The sequence below is a fragment of the Hypanus sabinus genome, chromosome 12 (genome assembly GCF_030144855.1).
Source record: "Hypanus sabinus isolate sHypSab1 chromosome 12, sHypSab1.hap1, whole genome shotgun sequence".
Lineage (NCBI taxonomy): Eukaryota > Metazoa > Chordata > Chondrichthyes > Myliobatiformes > Dasyatidae > Hypanus > Hypanus sabinus.
In genome coordinates, this window is record NC_082717.1 from 74,151,848 (window position 1) to 74,171,412 (window position 19,565).

Consider the following 19,565-nt stretch of genomic DNA (forward strand, 5'->3'; position numbering starts at 1 on the left):
AGCTGCTTCAGCAATGACCTTTCTTCAAAAGGTCAGAAGTAAGGATAGTTGCTGATGATTACACCTTCCACGCTCCTCAGAAATGGAGCAAGCCACAAACAAATGCAGAAAGACCTGGACAATATCTAGACCTGTGCTGATAGTGTGATGATTATTCACTTTCCAGGAGCCAAAGAAAATATCTTGAAAACACCAAATGCACATTTTAGAAAGTATTGGCAACAGTTAGAAATGACAGAGAATAACAGAAAGACAGAGTGACAGAAAAGAACTAGAATTCATTCTTCAGTTTCTGCAATGGGCAACTCATTCATCTGCAACTTCTTGGTATGTTCTTTTAGTTTGGAAGAATTTTATCTGTGTTTGGAAATCTGTATTTCAGAAATCTCTTATAATTCATAAATTTTCTGTAAGTGTTAACTAAATATAGCTACAAGAGCAGGCCAGAGGTCAGGAACCATGTGCCAAGTAACTCAACTCCTAACTCAAGAAAGCCTGTGAACCTTTTACAAAGCTCAGGTTAGGAGTGTGATGGAATACTCTTTACTTGCCTGGATGAATGCAACTTAAGTAGCAATTAAGAAGCTGTACATATATAGCAGCCTGCTTCATAGGAACCCAATCCAATAACATTTGCTCACACTACACCAAAACACAGTAACGGCAGTTTATACAATCTACAGGATGGAATGTAGCAACTTACTAAGACACCTGAGACCGCACCTTTCAATCCCATTACCTCTAACAACTAGGAGAACAAGGACAGTAAAAGCATAGAAACACTAACATCTGGCCTCAGACCATGCTGAACTGGAAATGTATTGCCATTCCTTCACTGCTGCTGGATCAAAATCCTGGAACTCCTCAAGGTTTGTGTGGTTTAAAAGGTGGTTCACCACTATCTTCTCAAGGACAACTAGAGATGGGCAATTAGATGCTGGTTCAGCCTGCAAAACCCTCATTCCTTTAATTAATGTAATAAAATAATGTTCTCAATCATAACATATTGCTTCAGCTCTGTAAGAGTAATTAAACAAAACCCACACTCACACCCTTGTGTTTCTTTTCATTCAAGTTGTCTTGGACACTGCATTGAATCTGCCTTCATTGCTCCTTCTGACTATATATTTCAGAATCCAACCACTCACTGAATGACTAACCTTCCTGCCCCTGAGGACTTATGCTGATCACCTTCACTTTTGCTGTTGACATCTCGAGCATAGGAACAGTTTCAGTCTGCTCTGATTAGATTCCTAATGATTTTAAATACCTTTATCAGTTATCCTTTGTTGCCTGAAGGACAATCTTGTCTTCTCTGATCTATCCAAGTAACCATCATGTTTCCTCATCATATTGCAGAACATCTGCACCATCTCTAAAGTCTTCATCTGTCCTAGACTAAGGATCTGGGTACTAGGCTAAATTAAATTTCTGTTGTGACTGAACCAGCATCTTAAAAAAATTCATTGTGATTACTTTAGTATTACAAAGCATAGAATCTCATTTACCTGGTTTTTGAACCACCATTGCCATACTTATTAATATTTGCATATATGCTTTCAGATCTCTGTTTTAATGCCCTTTTTAGTATTGTGTCCTTTGGTTTATTTTGCTTCTTTGCATTCCTTCTACTAACATGCAAGATTTTAATATTTTCTAAACCAAAAGTTGTGGATGAACCAGGAGAGGCGTAACCTCCTGAGGGACAGTTCTCTGGCATTCTAGAGCAGTGATCCAGAACTATACAAGAAGTCCAGGTAGGAGTGATAAAAACTATTCTGATGGAGGTTAGAGATGGAATTGTATGTACATAATCTCTGGCAGGGTTTGCACACTATTATTTCCTACAAAACAAAACCTAACATCATGAGTGGCTGTGATGTTTCACTCCCAGATGAGTTCAATGCCTTTTATGCACTCTTTGAAGGGGAGAGTAAAACTACACCTGTGAATCCCTACAGCATCCTGTGATCTTTGTCTCAGAGGCTGATGTCAGAACATTTTTCAATCTTCATAAGATATCAGGCCTTGATGGTGTACCCGTAAAACCTGTGCCAACAAACTGACGGGTGTTCAAGGACTTCTTAAATCTCTCACTGCTGTTGTCAGAAGTTCCCATCTGCTTCAAAGAGGTACCAGAGGCCAAGAAGGGAAGGATGAACTGTGCCTCAATGACAATCACCTGGTGGCACTCACACCTAATGTCATGAAGTCCTTTAAGAGGGCAGTCATGGCTAGAGTCAATTACTGCCTAAGTAAGGACCTGAACCCAGGTTGCAATTTGCTTATTGCGGAAGATGCAATCTCACCGGCTCTCCATGTAGCCTTGGATCACCCGGATAATAGTAATTCCTATGTCAGGCTGCTGTTTATTGATTACGACTCAGTGTTCAACACAATCATACCTTCAGTTCTAATTAACAAGCTCTAAAACCTGGACCTCTGTAACTGGATCCTTGTGTTCCTCACCAGGAGACCACAGCCTGTGCAGATTGGAGCATCTCAAACTCAGTGACAATCAACACCGGTGCACTTCAAGAATGTGATGTGTTCTTAGCCCACTGCTCTACTCTTTCTACACCCACAACTGTGGCTAGGCACAGCTCAAAACGCATCTATAAATTTGCTGATAATTCAACCATTGTTGGCAGAATTTCAGATGGTGAAGAGGAGGCGTATAGGAGTAAGATAGATCAGATGGTTGAGTAATGTTGTAAGAACAACCTTGCACTCAATGACAAGGAATTGATTGTAGACCTCAGAAAGGTGAAGGCAAGGGAACACACACCAGTCCTCATCAAGGGGTCAGCAGTGGAAAGGGTGCGCAGTTTCAAGTTCCTGGGTGTCAACGTCTCTGAAGATCTCTCTCGGACCCAATGAATTGATGCAATTTCAAAGAAGGCATGACGGGATATATTTCATTAGGAGTATAAGGAGACTTGGAATATCATCAAGGACACTCACAAATTATGGAGAATATTCTAACTTTTTGATTCACTGCCTGTAACAGAGGGGCACTGCACAGGATCAAAAAAAGCTGAAGAAAGTTGTAAATTCAGCCAGCTCCATCATGGGCATCAACCTTCCTAGCACCAAGGACACCTTCAAAAAGTAATGCCTCAAAAAGGCAGCATCCATCATGAATGATCTCCATCATCCAGGATACCCAGCACTCTTCTTAGTGCTACAATTAAGGAAGAGGTACTGGAGTCTTAAGAAACACAATGTTTCAGAAATGGCTTCTTCCCCTCTGCCATCAGACAATGAATCCATAAACACTACCTCACGTTTTTCTCCTCTCATTTTGCACTACTTATTTATTTTTTATATCTACTTATAATTTTTATTATTATGTATTGTAATTAAACAACAAATTTCACGATATACTGTTTGCCAGTGATATTGAACCTGATTCTGAACATTTTCCATGCTGAATTGTTTCTGCTATATGGCCATTCATTCCAGTAATCATGGAAATTGTGATCAGTATATCTATAACAAAGATATTAATATATATTAAGAAAGAGAGTTGTCCTAATACCATTGCCACTTCCATCAAGGAGCTCAAATGTTCATCACTACTCTTTTCTGACACAGCCAATTCCCTACTAGTACTACTCCTGCCCCTTCTTAAAAACTTAATTCTTGCAACACAAGTGTTCTGCAGCACTTTATCAAAGGCTTTTCCTTTGGCTTTGTTTTGGTTCTTATCTCACTTCTGGCTGTATCGGCTTCCTTAGCTGGCCTATTTTTAAGTTTCAGTTAACCTGCTACTTCCTTTGCATCAACTCTTAATATATTTCCACTTTTTATCAGTATTCCAAAACAATAATCTTCGCACTATTTGAGTGCTTCTTTTCAATAAGCCATTAAAATATGCCTAAAATGAAAGAGAACAATTTCATGAGAGCTGCTAAGTTCATAAATACTTAATTGATGGAAAAAATATGCTATTGGGGGCTTCAACACATGCTGTAAATTTTATGTTTTCCCTGTTGCTTGTATCTTATAATGGTTTCTTTATTACAGATGCATTCTGCCGATATTTCTACTGATCAGTCATGTGTAGCACTGCTGAATTTCTTAGATACAAAAATCACATCATGCCTGAAAGACCTGCTGGGGATAGTGTGATCTGTCAGTGTTTGTCTCAGATGACAATGTGTATAGCTCATAAATGATTTGTTTGTGAGAAATATGTTTTATTATGGAAAACATATTGCCATTCAGAACTGTGGGAACATTAGAAAGAAGTTATCTCCAACTCAAACAATTTTTTGAAAAAGTTTCTTAGGAACTGGATTTTCTGCATTAAGATCATGATACCCAAATATGTGACCTATTCATAAATCTGTCCATTTGTAGGGAATAAGGTTTCAATAGATTTTATTCTAAATCTCAAATTCCTCAGAAATATGTGAATGAAAAGCTCCAACAATTGCATAAATAATTTTCCCCATAGAAACGTTGTAGAGATATAATGGCTGTGAAGAAAACTCTTGTATCAGCTCTTTTTTCAAACTATGGTCTGATATGCAGTGTGTTTCACAAGTGACTGCCACTATTAAAAATGCCTAATCCTTTTGGATTTGTTTCTGTCTGGTACATGACAACCACACTTTTTTTTACAGTTTTTTTTGTAACACAGAGGCCATGTTCCAAAAAAAACTAAATGATTTATATGGTACAAGCTTCAATGAATTTTAGAAAAAGTGTGGGAACTTTGTCTGAGGATGAGTAATTGATGGCTGAAGTACAAGAATTGTTACATGGTAATCCAGAAGAGTCACTGTTTGGCAGAACATAACATTGATATTCATAACACAAAATGCACAACTTATGAAAAGCCTGAGAGAAAACAAATTAGAATATCCCTTCAGATACAATTTTGTACTTTAGGTATTATATACATCTTCAGGTCTAAAAAGGACACTATCCTTTCCATCAGATTGGGCAACCATGCTATGGACTAACTGGTCACAAATAGTTAAAATGCTTTGTCAGACTTTTAACCATAAAGGAATAGCTGATGAAGCAGTAAGTTTCTTCGATAAGTGGGCATGCCAAAACCTGTATATATCCACCAACTCTGACTTTCCAGGCCATTAACTTCAAAAGACATGGTGTTTTAACCTTTGTAATGGACTTCCTGTCATCAAACACTGTTTGCTTTCAAATTGAGCACGTTCAGAACTCTGTGTTATGTGTCTGAGCATCCATAAATATTTGACTAACTGCCTAAGTGACTTAAGGTGTTTAATTGAGATCTTAAACAACTTGAGAAGCAACTTCCTGTCATGGTTGTTTATAAATGAGTATTCTGTGAATTGTCAAAATTGTGTCTGAACTTTTGCTGAAATGTTTGAGAGCTTATTGCATCCCCCAATGCGTCAGTTTTACACGTTGAGGTGCTGAGCCATGGAGATTGGCAGGATCCCAGTTTGATCCTCAGTCTGTGCAGAATTAGCTGATTTCAGCCTAGGGTCAGTGCAATGCCACAGTCGGCATCAGCATTTCTAAGTATTGTAAGTACTTACAGTGCTTGTTGATTTCATTAACCCCCGATTGAAATGCATTTGTATAAATATTAGGTGGAGACAGCACTAGGCATATTTATGGTAATATTTGACAGTCTTCTGACTTTTATTTTGAAATTATAGTAACAGACAGCTGCTTGGTTGAATCAAGGTTCACTTAACTGAATGTACTAATCTGTCTTTTGTAGTATGGTTGGTTCAAATATTGTAGAATAAGTACAGCAGCTTGGTGAAGAAGAATGGTTTACAATTTTCCCTCCTTCCTTCCTGTTGTTTCTTCTTGGTCACTTTCTAGCTATCACTGCCACCATTACAAGCATTTCATAGAGAAATCTACCTTACCCTTCTTAGAACTCTTCTGGAATTACTTTTCCTCTATTGTACTTATAATAGCTAACTCACCACCATGGAGCAACTTGATTGGACTTTACATCCCTTCCAGTGTTTAAAAAGCTTATTTAAACAGGAACCAAACATTAAAATAGTTTAATGAATTTGGCAATAGAAGAAGCAGCACATTTCTTGATATCTTCAATAGCATGATTACTAAAATAAAACAATTTAAAGATTACCAATGTTAATGGAAGAATGTTCAAAATTCTGTGGAAAAAAAAATGAAAAAAATGCACCATTTTGGCATGTGAAATAAACGAATCATCAAATCCCTGTGAGAAATTTTGAGAACAGCAAGGGCAGTGGAATTAAAGTGATGAGTCTAAAATTATTAATAAGAAACCAGGGAGTGAGATAAACTTGCACAGATGACAGAACATAAAGCAATTCCTCAATTCTTTTCAAATTTACACTTTTATTATGTGACTTTGACAGTTTCATTGCAGACTCAAAATGTAATATGATAGGCCTCAGAGGAATACAGACAACTGAAAAAAGAAAGCTGTTTAAGCAATTAATATTTGTGAGAACATTTATCAAACAAATACTACAGAAGTTGGTAATGAAAATAGAAACAGGGAATGTTTGAACTATTCAGTGAATCAGACAGTATAAATGTGTTGTGATCTAACCTTGTTGGCCTGAACTGTCAACTTTGTGCTCCTTCAAGACGTTCTGTCTGATTCATTGAGTGTTTCCAGCAAATTATGTTTTCTTATATTAAGAGAAAACTATCCAACTTTCTTCTTCCAACAATAACCTTATCTGTGAACAATTCCTTCTGGAAATTTGCACATGCGCTGTGCCTTGATATCTGATTTATATGATAACAAAGCAGGTCTCTGATTTGAAAAGCAAATTCAGAAGCTGCTCCTTACTATAAAATGCATTAACGAAGCACTCGTTAAAGTGGCATCAATGAGGCAAGATAAAAATCAAAGTTCTGGGTCAAGGACATTTTGTTGGAATTGGAAAAGTGAGAAGACAACTTTAAGTTGCAGTGATAGTAAGGTAGAGATAGGCAAAGGAACGTTTGTAAACAAGTGTAGACAAATTTAAAATTATTGGTTTTAATAGCAATTGCATTGAAGTGATACAGAGCCAAATAGAAACAAAAATATAGACAATTATGTGAACAATTTAAGGTAGGCATTAATATACTCTCCCCTGTGTCCTTATCTTCAAGCTGTTATGTTCATATGCTGCCCCACTGCTCCCAGTTTCTTACTGAGATTTCTCAATGTTTATTTCCCTGCAGTGTACTTCCAGAACTCATTTCACACTTAAATTTCTGATTATTTTGTCTCAACATTGCTTTCCCCTTTCCCAGCTCTACATTTCAAGCCATGCTATAATTCAGATCCTCATTTTTCCCAGACTCTTGCTCTCTTGGTCATATTATAACAGAATATTATCCTCCAATTCTTTACTCCCAAGCACAACCTATATCTCCAGCACTCTCAAACCTCAAACATGTCACTATAAAATTTCAAAGCTCATGATCCTTCAAAATTGTTGTCAGAGTCAGACTCTTCTAAAGTTTGAGTAATCTACGGTAATCTACAAGTCCTCTTTGTTTCAAAAATGAGGTAATTTTGAAATAAAGGGGGACTCCTGCTTCACTACTCTTCCCTTCTGTGTTCCTTTTCCACTCTATCAGTTTACCCAGGGTCTCTCCTTCTCTTCTCATATTCCATCTCCCCTCTTCCCTCCACCATCCCCCAGCTTGTACTATCTGCTTATCACAGTTATGTTTTGTGATGCCAGAAAGTAATCAAAAGAAAAACGCAGAAGCTGTGATTCTTGCCTACTTAGTTTTACTTATCCTGTTTTTTCAGTAAGGTGCTTACATAGTGGCATAACGATGTATGCCATTCAAGTACTTCTACCATGTAACCCATTATAAACTAGATAAACAAAAAAGAATGCTCAATCAAACTCTATATCTACAATATTACTTAAATACTCCAATTCAAATTAGAATGCATCTCAACTCAAGTATGTAACGGATTGCTCTCCAGTCATCATATGCACAGTATATTATATAATAGAACTACTATATCCACTTAATTGTAAATTTTAAGTTGTCCCATTCAGGCCTAAAGATTTAATTGCTGTGGAAGATTTCTTTCTCTTTTGGGATAATGTCTTTCCTGCCAAGGGGGTGGGGAGAGACTTGTGGCTGTGAAACAATCTCATGTTCTGGGGCCTCCTCTGTGGTGGTTGTAGGGGTTGACTCTGAGACTACAGGAAGAAGTTCTGACAGCTGTGGACACCTTCTCTAACAATTGACTCTGTTCTCCTCAGCTAATCAATGCATCATCTCCAGTTGACATCAAACTCAAACTCACTGTGTAAGAGAATGGTCCAGTTCTGTCCCTAATCTTTTAAGAGTGAAACATTGAAACTCCTTGTTTGAGGAGCCCTCGATTTGTCTCAGCTGTTTGTCCTGCGTACTCCTTCTGAGACTGCATTTGGGGCACCCACTTCCGTCACTCATAACATGTAACATGACTGCAGCTAAACCATAAGGCGAGGCATCACAGGCAAGTTTCACTGGAAGATGTGGATCATAATGTGGGAGTACAGTGTCTAACATTACAATTTCCTTTGCCTTTTGGAAATCCACCTCACACTGCTTTGTCCACGTTCATTTCTTTCTGATTTGTAGTAGTGAGTTCAAGGGCTGGAGCACAGTAGCCAGGTTTGGCAGAAACCTGTTGTAGTAATTGAGAAATCCTAAAAAGGACTGCAACTGTGACACGCCCTTTGGCCTTGGGGGCGCCATTGCTTGAATTTCCTCAGCACACTTGTGTAAATCTTGTTCATCAATGGTGTGAGCACACTAAGTGATGTTTGGTTTAAAGAATTCACACTTGTCGTGTTGTGCTCTAAGTCCATAATCTTCTTATCTTTTTTAACACTGAGATTTTGGAGATGCTCCTTGTCATCGTCACCGGCAACATTGATGTCATCCAGGTGATACTGAGTGCCTGGGCAGCCTTGCAGAATCTGGTCCACAGATGTCTACCAGCGTGCAGGTGTAGATGCTACTGAGAAGTCATCTCTCTAACACCGTGATGTCAAGAAAAGAACCTCACCCTCAATGTTGCAAAAGCAAAGGAAGTGGTTGTGGATTACAGGAGGAATACAGATGGGCTAACCCCTATTGACATCAATGGATCTGGGGTTAAGAGGGTAAACAGCTTCAAGTTCCTCAGCATCCACATCACCAAGGATCTCTTTCACTTCAGACGGTTGAGGAAGTTTGGAATGGGCCCCCAAATCCTAAGAACTGTCTACAGGGACACAATTGAGAGCATCCTGACTGGCTGCATCACTGCCTAGTATGGGAACTGTACCTCCCTTAATCACAGGACTCTGCAGAGAGTGGTGTGGACAGCCCAGCATATCTGTAGTTGTGAACTTCCCAAGATTCAGGACATATACAAGGGCAGATGTGTAAAAAGGGCTAATAGGATCATTGGGGACCCAAGCCATCCCAACCACAATCTATTCCAGCTGCTACCATCCGAGAAGCAACACTGCAGCATAAAAGCCAGGACCAACAGGCTTCTTCCACCAGCCATCAGACTGATGAACTCACACTGACTTGAGTCTACTCTATTGACAGTTCTATTTATTATAAATTAGTATGATTGCACATTTAGATGGAGACATAACATAAAGATATTTACTCCTCATGTATGTGAAGGATGTAAGGAATAAAGTCAGTTCAATACTCCAAAAATAAGTGATAAAGCTCTTTATGAGTGTTTATGGGGAGAAACACCTTGGACTCTTCTTCCTTCTCAATCTGTAGGTAGGCCTCAGCAAAGTTCACTTTGCTGAAATATTTCCTCTAAAAGGTTTGGAAAAATACAGTATCCTCTTTTGGTTGATCTACTTTCAGTATTAGGTTTATAGTGGCCTTAAAATCACCACAGATCCTGACAGACCCATTCTTCTTGGCAACTGGGACCACTAGCGCTGCCCATGGCCTCCATTCAACTTTCAAAAGAATTCCTTCAGCCTTCTTGTTGGTTGTTGTATTTCACTGTTATGAATGCCATTCCCACAGGAGTTAGCTTTTATCCGGTATAAGTTCTTAGTCGGATATCTGCAGGCTTCAGTTCAGTATCTTTGAAATGCCATTCAAGCTCATTTTGTAGAATGAATAAAACAGCTGAGCCAGTGACCAATTCCATTTTCATTAATTTGCCATATTTCTTGTCCCTTGTTAGATTTCACATTGTAAATCTCAAGGCTACATAGTGCTGTGTCACTCTCATCCTTATCAGATTTTTCATCAACAGCATACAGATTAGTGCTCTTTTTGAAACAGCAACTTGACTTTTTATCTTCATTTCTTCCCTGTGTTGTCATTTACTTTTTGTCTGCCCGATAAGCTCTTTGTATGTGTCCTACTTGGTTGCTTCTTTTTGTAATTTTTGCCGTTAATTCTGCATTGACCTGGAGTATGTGAGCCCCTGCCACAACAGTAACACAATTCATTCGGCCTGGCAGGCTTCTGTGTAGATGATGCAATTTTGTTCATGCTCACTTTCATTCCTGACTGCATCTCAATTGCATCTCTGGCTGCTGTTTCCATTGATACAGTGATTTAAACTGCTCTTTTAAATGTGAATTGTTCTTCAGTTAAGAGCCATTCTTGAATGCTTCCTTGTAAGATTCTGTGAACTAAACGAATCTTAGTTTAGTTTAAGCCCGTCATTGAACTGACAAAGTTCAAAACATTTCTTCAATTCAGCCACATATGCTGAAATGGACTCTCCTTCAATTTGATTCCACTTATGAAACCCAAAGCTTTCTGCAATCAACAATGCTTTTGGTTCTAAATGTTCCTGCATTATGGTCATGACATTAGCAAAGCTCATTTTGGCAGGTTTGGCTGCTGCAGTTAAACTTCTAAGCAAACTATATGCTGTTCCACCTATTGCACACAGCAACACTGGCACTGGTTTTTCTTTGGCTATTTCATTTGCTTCAACATAATGCTCAATTCGTACAGTATACCACCCCACTTTGGATAGGGCTCCCCTTGTCCTCACCTACCACCCCACCAGCTTCCGGGTCCAACGTATAATTCTCTGTAACTTCTGCCACCTTCAACGGGATCCCACTACCAAGCACGTCCTTCCCTCCCCCCCTTTCTGCTTTCCGCAGGGATCACTCCCTAAATGACTCCCTTGACCATTTGTTCTCCCCATCCCTTCCCAACGATCTCCCTCCTGGCACTTATCCTTGTAAGCAGAACAAGTGCTACACCTGCCCTTACACTTCCTCCCTCACCACCATTCCGGGCCCCAGACAGTCCTTCCAAGTGAAGCGACACTTCACCTGTGAGTCGGCTGGTGTGGTATACTGCCTCTGGTGTGGCCTTTTATATATTGGTGAGACCCGATGCAGACTGGGAGACCGTTTCGCTGAACACCTACACTCTGTCCACCAGAGAAAGCAGGATCTCCCAGTGGCCACACATTTTAATTCCACGTCCTATTCCCATTCTGATATGTCTATCCATGGCCCCCTCTACTGTCAAGATGAAGCCACACTCAGGTTGGAGGAACAACACCTTATATACCGGCTGGGTAGCCTCCAACCTGATGGCATGAACATTGACTTCTCTAACTTCGGTTAATACCCCTCCTCTCTTTCTTACCCCATCCCTGATATATTTAGTTTTGTTCACCCTCCTTTTTTTCTTTCTCTTTCTGCTCATCACTCTGCCTGTTCTCCATCTTCCTCTGGTGCTCCCCTCCCCCTTTCTTCCTCCCTAGGCCTCCCGTCCCATGATCCTTTCCCTTCTCCAGCTCTGTATCCCTTTTGCCAATCACCTTTCTGGCTCTCAGCTTCACCCTACCCCCTCCGGTCTTCTATCATTTTGCATTTCCCCTCCCCCTCCTACTTTCAAATCTCTTACAATATTTCCTTTCAGTTAGTCCTGACAAAGGGTCTCGGCCCGAAACGTCGACAGCGCTTCTCCTTATAGATGCTGCCTGGCCTGCTGCGTTCCACCAGCATTTTGTGTGCTTTGCTACAATACTCCATATTAGGCCTCATCGACATCTTATAAACATAACATCCTGTCTCCTGTACTCAATACATTGATTTATGAAGGCCTATGTGCCGAAAGCTTTCCTTATGACCCAATCTACCTGTGATGCCACTTTCAACGAATTATGGATCTGTATTCCCAGAACCCTTTGTTCTACCACTTTCTTGAGTGCCCTACCTTTCACTGTGCAAGATCAACTCTGGGTGGTCCTATCAAAGTGCAAAACTTTGCACTTGCCTGCATTAAATTCCATTTGCAATTTTTCAACAGATTTTTCCAGCTGATGCAGATCCCTCTGCAAGCCATGATAGCCCTCCTCACTGTTCACTTAAAGCCCCAATCGTGGTGTCATCTGCAAATTTGCTGATCCGATTGATCACATTATCTTTCAGATCATTGATATAGATGACAAACAACAAAGGACCCAGCATCGATCCCTACGGCACACCATGAGGCACAGGCCTGCAGTCAGAGAGGGTACTACCACTCTCTGGCTTCTCCCAGCAAGCCAATGTTAAATCCAATTTACGTCCTCATCCTGAATGCCAAGTGAACTGGACTTTCTTGACCAGCCTCTCCTGCGGGACTTTGAACCCATGGCTGTACTCGATGCTTGTTAATTTCTGCCTTTGCTTTTACTTGAATATCTCTTCCCTTCCAAAGAGAAATGTCTGTGCTTCAACAAGTAGATAGTCATCTTGGGTTCACTTTAAGACTTCCTTGTCACCACTGTTATGTTTTGTTACTCCAGAAACTAATCAAAAGAAAAACACAGAAGCTGGAATACTTGCCTACTTAGCTTTTCTTTACCTTTTTTTTTAATGAGGTGCCCACATTTGACCTCGTGGCCTAATGAGGTATATCATTCCTGTACTTCTTACGTATTGTACAATCCAGAATGAATTACGTAAACAAAGAATTCTTAATCAAACATGATATTTTCAATTAACTCAAATATTGCTGAAATATTAAATACACTACAATCACTCATGTAGCTGACTACCTTGGTTCATCTTTCCTCTCCCCTCTCCCTCCTGTTTCTATCTGCCTCTCATCCCTCCTTTATCTGATTCCACCTATCACCTACCAGCCTCTATCTTTGCCCTTCCTCTCACTTCTACATACTGGCTATCTTCCTTCATACTGTTATGAGTGATGAACAGACCTGAGGGACAATGGGGTACAGAGTTAACTATCCCCCCCGAGAACCACAAACGATTATTGTTGCTATGTTGACCATGAGAAAGAGAGACGAAAACAGGCAAGAACATCTGTGACAGATAAGAGAGAGAGGGAGATTTCTGATTAACTGTATTGTGACTCCTTTTGAATTATTTACTGTTTCGCTGCAAGGACAATAGTTTGCTCGTTAACATTCCTCAGTGGACTGTAGGAGTGGCATGATTTGATGGACACAGTCATTCAGAATTGATGGATAGCTGAGAGCCCATTAGTAGGGATAAAAAGACAGGTTTGGAGAGACACCCTTCAGACACGCCAGTGGACACTGATTGAGTGTTGACACCCACAAGAAAGGTGGGGGCTTCAGAGACCGAACCAGGAGATCGGTCAGTAAAACTCACAGTGTTACAGCAGGGCTGGTAGGAACTTGTGTTTGTGTCCACTCATGCCCAAGTGATGAGTCCACCACAGAAGAACAGTCTAGCAGAAGGACGGAGGGGTTATAGCTGAATGACCACCACAACAATGGTGCAATGTAATCAAAAGGCAACAGGAAGGTTTGCTGACTGCAACTGCTTAATCTCTCGCTCTCTCTCTCTCTCTCCAACGATTACAACTCAACAAGCATAACTACCTCAGCACTCATGAACTTAACTGAACTTTATATTCTATGACAATTCATTTACCCCTAGACATCGATAGAGCTTGTTTATTATTGCTCATTATTATTATTCCTACACTTTTAGGTTTATTACTGCTACCTTGTGTTATATGTATATTTGCATTATTGATATGGTTTTGCTTATTTTTATTAATAAACACCTTTAAATATAGTACCACCAGACTCCAACGGATTCTTCTTTCTCTGCTGGTCAAACACCCAGTTACGGGGTATGTAACAATACACTCCTCAATCAGGTTCTTGACCTGAAGCACCAACATTTCCCTTACTCAGCAAAACAGCTGCCTTATCTGTCCTTAACCCTACTAATGTAAAGTTGTCATGGTCCCTTCTGGCAATCCCCACCTGGCTATTTACCTCAGGAATTGGGCCTCAATCCCCTCGTTTAGTTTCCAATCATTCCCAGGTTCCACGAACGACACACACCTGCTTTCCATCAGCAAATGTAGGATAAAAACCCTGTGATTACAACAAGGAGCTGCCAGTTTGTTGGTTGACTCTGATGTGAGTAACCTTGTTTCATGGTTCTTGGGACTGCCACTTCTAAGTCCAGCATTGCTCCTGGATACTGATTCCATGCTTCTTACATCAAGAATGCCTCCTGACTCTGTCTCCGTGCCTGTGTCCTGCACCTGGGTTCATCCTCAGCCTTGTCCTTGCAACAAAAAGTAGGTAACATTGAGAGTACCAAATGTGACTGAGAAGGTTAGAGAAGTCTCTGCCTCAGCTGGGCTGTTTAAATCCCTAGATGGTGATGATGAAAGAGGTGTACAGCCACTCCTGACTCTCTCAGAAACACCCTCCTTCCCAAGACACCCTCACCCAGCATTCCAGCTCCTAGTTCCTTTATCTGTCCATCATCCTATCCCACTAGAATAGGTTGTCAACCTCATGTTTAACCCTCCTCCTTTCACAGCCAGGCTCGGGACTGTCCATGATGGAGTTATTCATTTAACTGTATCTAGATTATAGAGTCCAGATTTTTGTGATCATTTTCTGGAGCACCTGCATTTAATCCACTGGAGAGACCCTGATGCCTGCCTTTTAATTTAGCATTTTCCTTCAACCCTGACCTTTCTGCTTCTGTGTTTCCACACATTTTCCACAAAATGAAGCCTCACACAAATTTAAGGAACAACACCTTATCTTCCATTTAAGCATATAGCAACCTTCTGAACTCATAAAATTCTCCAAGTTTAAGTATCTCACCCTTTTTCTCTTTTTCAGATTTAGCCGTTTCTGCCTATCATCATATTGGCCCAGTTTTATTTCACTATTTTACTCAATTAGGCTGTGAGGCATGTCCCACAAACTCGCTATTATCAACAGAAACCAGAAAACATCATCCGATCCTGGTTTCTACTCCTAATATTTTGACTCACTGGGTTTTGCCCTCTCACAGGTATTCCTTTTTTCTGCCACACCTTCACCACTTCTGCCAACTTGTTTATTGTCTTACAAGTTTTGATGAAGGTTTCTGGATCTGAACATTTGACTGATCTGCTAAGTGTTTCCTGCATATTGTTTAAGATTCCTAGCATCTGCTATATTGTGATTTTCATCAACTATCAGTGCCAAAATATGATAGTTGACGAAAATCACAATATAACAGATGCTGGAAAAATATAATGTGCTAACATCTCAAAATTAGCCCATCTGAGTTCTCTTGTGATTTTAGAGATTCATCGAGCTAAATCATCTAAAAGGGGGGTGTGAGACAGAAGCAATCATAATGTGTCAGACAATGTAATAGTGATACCTCAGTGAAAAAGAATTAATGAATAGAAAGAAAGCATTTACTAACACTGAGTTTAGATCAAGTTCAAAGTCATCATAGATCAACCTGTGCATTGTATTATATTGTATATCACCCATAAGCAAAATCTCCCTCAACTCACTTTTATTGATTTTAGTTGAAAAAAATAAACTCAAAGCTCAAAATGGTGCAGTTCACATATATTGTAAAAGAGAAATAAAGTTTGATCTTCTGGAAAATTTGTATCAGCAAAATTCAGATGACAGAAGTTCATCCATATTTTGTACATGAATCACAAAAGTTAATAGACAGGTCCAGCAAGTAGTTAAGAAGGAAAACAACATGGGTCTTTATTATAAAAGGATGAGTTTTTAAGTATAATGATGTTTTGTTACAGTTTGTACAGGGTGTTGGTTAGGCCACACCTGGAAATATATACTCAGTTCTGGGCTATTTGCATAAAAAAGGATATAATAGCATTGGAGGCAAAAGGAGATTCACCAAGCTAGTTCCCAGGATGAGAGAGTTGTCCTGTCAAGCGAGGCTAGTTGGTTTTATTCCTTGGAATTTAGAAAAATAAACAGTGACCTATTCAAACACATAAGATCTGAAGGGGCTTGACCTGGTCAATGTTGAGATGCTTCCATTAGTGGAAGAGTTTTTAACAAGGGGAAATTGTTACAAAAATAAGGACAGTCATTTTAAAATTAACAGAATAGAAACTTTTCTCAGAGAATAGTGAGTCTCTGGAATTCTTTGTCACTGAAGGCTAGATCATTAAGTACTTAAGGTGGAGATAGGCAAATATTTGAAAGATTAAGGAACTTGCACAGAGGAGGTGAGGTCAGCATATATTAGCCACGAGCACGTTGAATGTTGAGGATTGAGAGGCTGAGTTGCCTACCCCTGCTCCTGGGTTCTTCTCTTCCGACTCATTCTATGCTTTGACTATGATGCTTCCCTTTAAGCCATATGGTCAGACATGTATGACTCAATCAGTAGCTTACATTGTCTTCAATGCTGAAAAAACCAGCAGCATGCCAGAAACTCAGGAATGTCAGGAGGCAGAATTGAGTGTAGTTTCTATTACTAAGAACGAGGTGTTTGGGAAGCTGAAAGAGGTAATGTTCAAAGTAAATTTATTATCAAAGTACATATATGTCACCATATACAAATTATTAATGAGACATCAGGCATTCCCATTCTGGTATTCATGTCTTAAATACAGCATCTGCCAGTTCCTTTTTCATTGCTTGGGATATTGACACTGGTTGTTCTAGCACTGATTACAGTCTTAATTATAAAATCAAAGTATCAGGGCTGTAAGCTGCTGTAGCTGTCCTTTTGATCATCCCTTGCCTGGGTTTGCAAACTGCATAGGGCTTGATTAAGCCTGATGATGGGTTTGAAGATCCCAGTGCACATAGTAAATTGTCATTGGCTGCCAGTAACGAATGATGTGGATCCACTACTTTGCACACTATGTTAATTAACTGGATGATGAAAATGATGTTTTTATGGCCAGGTTTGTAGATGATACAAAGATAGGTGGAGGGGCAGGTAGTGTTATGGAAGCAGGGAGTCTGCTGAAGGGACAGATTATGAGAATGGGCAAAGAATTGGCAGATGGAATATAGTGTATGGTCATGCACTTTTGTAAAAGGAATAATTCTACTATTTTCAAAATGGGTAGCAAATTCAGAAATTGGGAAAGTATTTGTAAGTTCTAGTGCAGGATTTCCTAAAGCAGGGGTGGCAAACCTTTTTGAGAGCATGTCCTCAGTCTTATAAAAGATTCTCTGACATGGCACTGTAGTTTTCAGCAGAGATTATAATTGATTAATGAATTAGTAATAATTAAGGATTTTTTAAGGAAAAGGATGAGTCCTGTTTCTTATAGATATTCATTGTTTTACTATTAATAAAAATATAACAGACAGATTGAAATAAATGAAACATTTTAGAAAACCTATTCAAAAATTATTAATATTTGTCTTTTAAAAGACAATTGAAAAATAACAATTTCAAAATAGTATTGCTATTGTAACCATTTATGATCAAAATATTCATGTGTATACCATATCTGCGAGCATTTCAAAATTTATTATCGTATACTAGATGTTCTCTTAACTATCTAGCTGATGCCAAGCGGCATAAGACTATCTTGTGAAAATAGCTCACTGCTTTCTGGTTTCCAAAATCACTCGCTTCTTCAGTTTCAGCCATTATGTATCCCTTTATTATGGTTATGGTTTAAGTAATTAAGGGTTATGTCAGATGCCATCAAGATTTTGCATGTACCATCCTGGGCATGTATGTTCACCACCCTTGTCCTAAAGGTTAACGTGCAATTCACTTCAAAGGACTAGAATATAAAACCAAGCATGTACAGTAATGCAGAGTCTTTATAAGAGTTGGTCTGAGCACGTTTGGAATATTGTGAGTCTTAAAGTAAAAAAGGTCCTGGGATGAAGAGGGTCCAGAGAAGGTTAATGAGAATGATCCTGAGATTAACACATGAGCAACGTTTAATGCCTCTAGTCTTTACTCACCGGAGTTTAAAAGAATGGAGGAGGGGGTTTGGCACCCCATTGAAAACTACTGAATATTGAAAGGTTTACTTGGAGTGTACGTGGAGAGGATGTTTCCAAGAGTGGGAGAATCCAGGACCAGAGAGCATTCACTCAAAATAGAAGAGCACCCCCTTAGAACAGAGATGAGGAGGAATTTATTTTGCGAGGGAATGGTAAATTCATCGCCACAGATGGTTGTGGGGGCCAACTCAATGGGTATATTGAAAGTGGAGGTTGATAGGTAGTAAAGGCATCAAAGGTTATGGGAAAGGGAAAATAATCAGCCATGAAAGAATGGAGAATAAACTTGATGGGCCAAATGGCTTAATTCTGCATCTTGTGTGTTATGGCAAATGAAGGCACTTAGACCAAGATTCAACACTTAAAGGAATCATGAGGGGTAACAAACAGCAGAGGGCACCACCAGTGTCTGTGTAGTATAATTTCTCATTCTGACAGTACAGCAAAACACCATAACAGATCCTTAACATAAAGGGAAGTTAATTAGAAGTGTTAAAGCTTTAACAATCAGATTTTATTTTGTTTTGTTGAAGGAAAGTCTATTTTCTATTAGATTTACTATCATCTTCTTCAGAACCACAAATGCATTTCTCTCAGAAATGTCCAAAAACATGGCATAATAGACATAATATATATATATAATGCACATTGCTCTTTAGATTAAAATAGGTGCAATGTTGATATGTAAGGAAACACAACAGCTGTTTTGTACACGTCCTGCTCATATGCACAGAAATAAATTCAAACGATCAGTTAATTTGGTTTTCAAGCAGTTAATTGGAAAGAAAGCTGGAACATTTCTATTAAATCAATTTTATCATTTGCTTTTCAGGACAATGCTTCTGACGGTGCAGATATCTCAGCATTTCACGAATGTCGTCTTCCTTAGCAAACCTTCAATGATGACTTGCTTCCACTCTAGTTTTGAGGAGTGGAAGATGCTTGCACATAAAATCTTAACATCAAATGGCTGTTGTACATCAGTTACCTCGGTCTTAATGGAGCCAAGGCTTAGTCCAAGAGCAAAGAGGCTTAAGAAATTCTGTTACACAGATTTCACAAGGATATACACTCTCTCGTCAAACCCACATAGAAACACTTCAAACACACACATGCTTGCACATCCAAGTTCAAGTTCAAGGTCACATTTATTGTCATCTGACTGTACAAATATACAGACAAATGAAACAGTAGCCCTCCAGACTACGGTGCACTCTCAATACATATATCACATATAGCATATAAAAGTTCAAAGTAAATTTATTATCAAATTACATATATGCTACCATATATAACCTTGAGACTCATTTGCTTGTGGGCATTCTCAAAAAATCCATGAAGT